The sequence below is a fragment of the Gavialis gangeticus genome, unplaced genomic scaffold (genome assembly GCF_001723915.1).
Source record: "Gavialis gangeticus isolate Ggan-Ray unplaced genomic scaffold, GavGan_comp1, whole genome shotgun sequence".
Classification (NCBI taxonomy): Eukaryota; Metazoa; Chordata; order Crocodylia; family Gavialidae; genus Gavialis; species Gavialis gangeticus.
The window spans coordinates 26097716-26103685 of NW_017728994.1; the positions used below are offsets into that span (position 1 = coordinate 26097716).

Here is a 5970-nt window from a genome sequence, read left to right on the forward strand (position 1 = left end):
TCCCCTTGGGGGGTCTTGGCATTTGCTTGCCCCCCCCCCCCCCACACTCCTTCCCTCCCCTTTCACCACAGCAGACTTACCAGCTGCATGCAGCTCTATCGGAAATCAGATTGGTATCGGCTGATATGCCTCCTTGAATGTCTTGGCCCCCAAAATGTCTATCGGTGCACCCCTATTTTGGGGTTCTTAATCATTGAATTTACAATGTTACAAGGATTTGAAGTGTAGAGTCTTGGCTGTGTTTCAGGAGCAGCCCTTTTCTCTCTACATGTTGGGGCTGGGGATGGGAAGTGGTACAGTTTGGGGTATGTGGAAGACTGAACAGACACTTGGCAGGGAATGCTGTGTCCCTACGTAATACTGAGCTGGTTCACAGACAACCAGCTGAAAACAGTGCTTGATTTCCCTGGTGTGCTTCTGAAACATTCCAGGAAGATTCAGCCCATCTTAGGTGGTCTTTACATCTGGACTCTTGGGCCGCATCCAGACGAGTGCATGTGTTTGGTTCCCCAGGGACAAAAGCAGCGGCACACCTTGTGCTGCTGCTACTTGTCCCCAAGGAATGCCCATGCCACATGCCCTCTGGTGCACAGCAGGTTACCTTGGGTGGGGTAGAGGAGCCTGGGGCCAGCAACTGTATCTGGGGTCCTGAGAGCTGGGGAAGCTGCAGCTGTGGCACTCCTGCTTTTGGGATCCTGGCCAGCAGCCAGAGCATGGCTCCAGTAGGCCAGGCTGTGGTTTTGAGCAGCACATGCGGCAGCCGCATGCGCTGCCATGCTTTTTTTCTGCATGGGTCTTTTTGACACCAGGATCACCTGTGGTCAACACCCCCGGTGATGCAAGTTAGCATGTGTGGTGCCACATACCACATGGATTTAGAACATTGTAAGCTAGGGTTAACGTCTATCCACACCCAAGGAGTCATTAATCATCCCAAAGAAAATAAGATTAAGAAGACAGTCAATAAGTGTCTAACAAACCTATATTTCTATAAATCTGCAGGCCTAAGGACAACATACCCAAGAACTAAAAGAGAAATTATGAAGGACATCTTGGCTCTTTTGAAAATTATTGCTAACTTGTGTGGAGTCAGAAGAAGTTTGTAGTGAGTTTTCTGGCTCTTACATGATTAATACTGTGGTGGGAAATTTTAATATAGACTTTCTGCATGTAATTTCTTGAAAGAATTCATTTACAGTCACAGGGCTTGGTTACAGTGGCCTGGTGCTAAGGATTAAAACACTTTTAGACTAATCATAAAATAAAATGTTTAGTTTAGTTTTGTTGTTCTTGTTGGTTCTGCACAGCTTTTAATGTAAAGGTGTACAAAAAGCTGCATTACTGCTTACTGTTACTTAATATTCTTGCACATTAATGAGAATGCATAGAACACAATGACAAAAGATACATACCGGGATCCCTTTCAGGTATGGAGCCCAAATGTTTTAAAATGTTCTAGATGTCCTTTAAACACATGCTCACTCCTTTTGAGGGAGACAGCTATTGATTCCTTAAGTGCATTCAGCAATGATTGGCACTCTGTCCTTTATCCATTGCTGGGCAATAACATCATCTTAATGCACGTTGTGCTTTTCTTCCTGAATAACTCTAGTGCCCTTTTCAAGCCACATGTGAAGGAAAATGTTTTTAAGCATACGGTGCGTATGAGATGCAGCCATGTCTGGGGTTAAACAGCATCTTGTTAGGCATCACAAAACTGTGCAGTAGGAAGTGAACCATACTAGGGAACCCAATTTGGGTTGAATTACATTTTTCCATTCAGTAGGAAAATGGCCAGGTCCTAACATGTAACCTCAGCTTTCCCTCCTTTGGCTTCAAGCTCGCATTTTGTTTTGTCTTTCCAAAATGAGACAGTAAAAAAGAATCACTTCAGAGGTGATTCACTGCAGCTCTTCATGATCTATGTAGATAAAAGATGCTGCCTGGTGTGAAACAGGGTGACATCCTGAGACGTGTATGGATTGAGAGTGGGTAACTGAGACAGCCAAAGCAGTCTGTGTTTCTGATTGTAGCATAGTATATGTCTGGGGGGGACCCCTAGAAAGGTACTGTCTGCTTAATAGTGGGTACAGGCTTTAAATCAGTTAGGTTCAGGCTTCCTGTAACATTCTTTTTAATATTCTTCCATAATATTCCCTTATTATAGTGCATTGTTAAATTCATTGCAAGTTTTTAGTATCTTATTGCAGAAGTGTTTGCTCTGTGCTCTCTGTCAGTTTCTGTTAAAATAAGCTCTCTGGAGATGTACGCCAGTGTGTCATCCTGTCTGAAAACCTTCTCCCTCAACCTTCTGTCTATGAAGTAATAAAACTTTTAAGTACACCTTGTGCTTTACATCTTAAAAGCCTTGTAAGTTGCTCTAGTCATAACCTCCCTCCTTCCTCTAATATAGGCTGCATGACTCTATTCTAAAATCTCATTTCATATTCCATTTCAAAATACAAAAGAGCCCTCATGTATTAATCTGTCAGGGGCTTATTTGATTGGGCTCAGTTTTTTTGTGAAGCATCTTTAGATTTGATGTATTCAGAACACATTCTCGGATGTATTTATTTAGTTTGGCATGTTCGTTTTTCCCCTTTGCACTAGGAGTTGATCTTGTTAGTGGGTTTATTTCTGTATCAGAAATTACTGTAGGAGGGCCCCAATATGACTGACTAGGGGATCGTTTATGGTAGGAAATTTATTTTCCTTTAATGAGATCTGTCCATTGAACAGATATCAGTTTAGGGGACTCTGAGCTACAGTATGGCAACGGGAGTAATTTTTCATTAGTGAATAAATTTCCCTGGCTTAGCTTCTCTCACCTTGTCAGCTTTGTGCCTGAAGGCAACCATAAATATGTGACAGCTTCAAAAGACAACCCCCCCCAGCAACTTAGTGTGGACTGGAGTGTCAGGCGCTGCTGTCTGTGTAGGCTCCTTCCTTCCCTCCTTCTCTCTCCTTCCCAAATCCCTCCCACTCCTTACCTTATTGATGTGGCTTTTTGTGCTGTCATTCTCCCTGGCAGTACATTTTTAGCTTCCCTCCTCTTGACTCTCTCACCACTGGAACAAAAGCGGAGCTCGTGTCAGTGGCACAGCAGCACCAAACTGTGCTGGTTTGGGAGTGGGTGAGGAGGAAGCCTGGGGGTTCTCTGCACCCATTCCACATTTGAACCAACAGCAAGCTTATGTAGTCACTTCACAAGAAATGCTTTTGAAACACCGCCAGATGTGTCAGCTGCTGTGTGAAGGGAGTTGAAAGCCTCATTGTGGTTAGATGCTTGAAAAGGAGCTCTTGGGTCTGCTGTGTGCCACAACTGTCTGAACTCTGGATCATGCCTCCCTCTGCCTTCTGGATGCTGCCGCCTTCAGTTTCTTCTCATTGCTCCTGGGATTTCAGACAGTAACATGGAAGCTTTTCAGAGAGGAACTGAAATGAGAGAGCATTTGGGGACAACAGAGCTGTGGTATGAGAAAGCATCTGGGGACACCAGAGCTGTGGTGCTGGCCCCTGTATGGGACCCTGTTTTGCCCACCTGTGGCTGCAGTCTCTGTCTGCTGGCTTCTGCCTGCCTGGTACACATCATGCTCAGCAGTGAAGCTGTCTTTTCCAGTGTGAATATATTGACATTTTTCTGCCTGTGTGTAAAATTCCCATGTCCACCTGTTCACTAACTGATTTGAGAGGTTTTGTCAACTCCAGGGGAAGAGAAGACATTTAGTGACACTGCTGCCAGTGACTATTCAGCCATCTACTATCTGTGTAGCCCAGCTGCCCTTTCCAGAAGGACAAACTCTTTTCATATGGGATTTTGTGAGGAGCTGTTCTAGGGCTCTCACTCTTCCTTGCTTTCCTTTTGGCTCAGTGTGTTTCCTTGGCTTGCTAGCTGTCAGCGGTATAACTTACCAGACCCAGGATTTTCAGACTTCTTTGAGAGATCATGCTTCTCCCTGGTTTGTAAAGGTAGGCATTTGTTCAAGATATTGCAGTAATTGTTCTATTCTGTCTACAAAGGAACTTATTTCTTGTTTCCCTTTGTGTTCCATAATTTGAGTCTTAATTTAACAAGTCATTGTCTGCAAGGGCTGTACTGTTAGACAAGTGATGTAGAGACTGTTGGCCAGTGAATGTGTTGGGTCATTCAGTAAGGGAACTCTTTTGGGCTGTGTCTGATACCAAAATGTGGCATCACTGGTTTGCTACATTCCATGGCTATTAAGTCTCTTTGTTAGTTCTCTCTCCTCCTCTCCTCTGCCCCTCTCTTTCCCTGTCTTTTGGCTTGCTACTGGGTTATATTTAGTTTCTGAAATATGCAGGATGAAAGGAAGGATTTGATTGGCCAGCAAGGAGTTCGGATGCCTTTCTTGGTAGCTCACAATGAACCTGAACAGCATAGGGTTCCTGACAAAGCTGCACCCTTTCTCCTAGGCTGGACTTCCTTGTCACTACACAGTAACATAATCTTGACCCTTCTCCTGCATTCATTTTTTTCCTTGGTTACCAGCTTGCTCTGGGGAGGAGGAACAAATTGCAGCAGCGTTAGTAACTCATGAAATCATTGCAAAGATCAGAGGAGTTAGAAATGAAAAATTAGAAAATCAGATCATACCTTGTCTATCCCCAAGGGCTAGTGCAGGGTTGTTCCTTACAGCATGTGTTCTAGTGCTTCGTTATCCAGCCACCTAAATCCTCATTTTCATCTTGCGATCAAAACCAGACTCAAAATTATTTGTTAATTTGAAAGTTTGGACAGGAAAATCCTCAGATGTGTGCGAAGAAAGGAGAGTAGCATTAGTAAAAGAAAAGCTGTAAATAACTCTGAGTCAAGATAACTGAATCAGAACTTTAATGCTGGGTTTTCTTGGGGAGGCTGTTTTGAATAGCCCTGTTGCTGCTCTAAGGAGTTCTCACCCATTATGAGGCTCTGCAATGCAGCTGCCATCCTGCTGGTCCAGGCACATTAGAAGAAACTTGGTTTAGTGACTATTAAAAATGTTCCTTAATTAACCAGGCAAGAGGGCCAGCAGCACTCTCCCTGTGCCATTGCTAAATGTTGCTGGCGTGGGAAGCAAGAGGCTGCCCTGGGATGCAAGCCAGAAACCTTTCACTGGGCCAGCCATGATCCCAGATTCTTAGTTTTCAACACCTGTCATAATAAAGAGGGTAAAGATGGGAATGCTGGTTTTCTGATAGTTGCATAAAAATGGTTCTCCAGAATACCACCTGGTCCTGGTAATGGGAGTATGTTGAAGACAAGAGAGTTTTCAGGGTGCTCTTCTTGCTTTACTTCTTTTGCTATTTTAAATGTAGGTGCAGGGTGGGGAGTGGATGGAGGATGAAGAAGATTTTGGTTCCTGTTTCACTGCTGCAATTATCTGGCAGCACCCATATAAGGCTTATCTGCTTTGAACACTTATAGCTATAAAAATAATTTTTTTCTTTCTGTTCTCCATCATTCTGAACCATCTGGACCTAATGCATACAGTTTTCCCCTCTTACATAAATTCTCAGAAGTGTAATGAAACTAAACCCTATGTAGTTGGAATAATTAGCCCTGTTACTATCTGCAGCACTGAAACAACTGTGTTACATGCCCAGGAATGTATTCCAGGTTGTGTAGCTACGGTATGGCAAAAATACTTTCTGGGTAATGCAGCCATATGCTTCAAAACACAGTTACAATCTTGTCACATGACCTTGCATCCTATTAGGAGGGATTGCATCAGGGTGTGTGTAGGTATTTCATAGAAAATCATAGAAAGTTAGGGTGGGAAGGGACCTTTGGAGGTCATCTAGTCCAACCTCCTGCTCAAAGCAGGACCATACCCGACTATATCATCCCAGCCAAGACTTTGACTTGCCAGGTCTTAAAACCCCTCAAGGATGGAGATTCTACCACCTCTCTGGGTAACCTGTTCCAGTGTTTTACTACCCTCCAAGTGAGAGTTTTTCCCCAATATCTAA

The 5970-nt window shown here is 43.8% G+C and overlaps 1 protein-coding gene across 5 annotated transcripts in view; it reads left to right on the forward strand.

Moving 5' to 3' along the window:
• NDST2 (N-deacetylase and N-sulfotransferase 2) overlaps positions 1-5970 on the forward strand; it is a 234458-nt gene that overhangs the window by 127552 nt on the left and 100936 nt on the right. Inside the window, exon 1 of one of the 5 annotated variants that reach the window (XM_019502413.1) lies at positions 3535-3969. The exons of the other annotated variants lie outside the window; for them this stretch is intronic. The gene's annotated coding sequence lies outside the window, so the exon portion shown is untranslated. Of the gene's footprint in view, positions 1-3534; positions 3970-5970 lie in introns of those variants that run through there. 5 annotated transcript variants of the gene reach the window in all.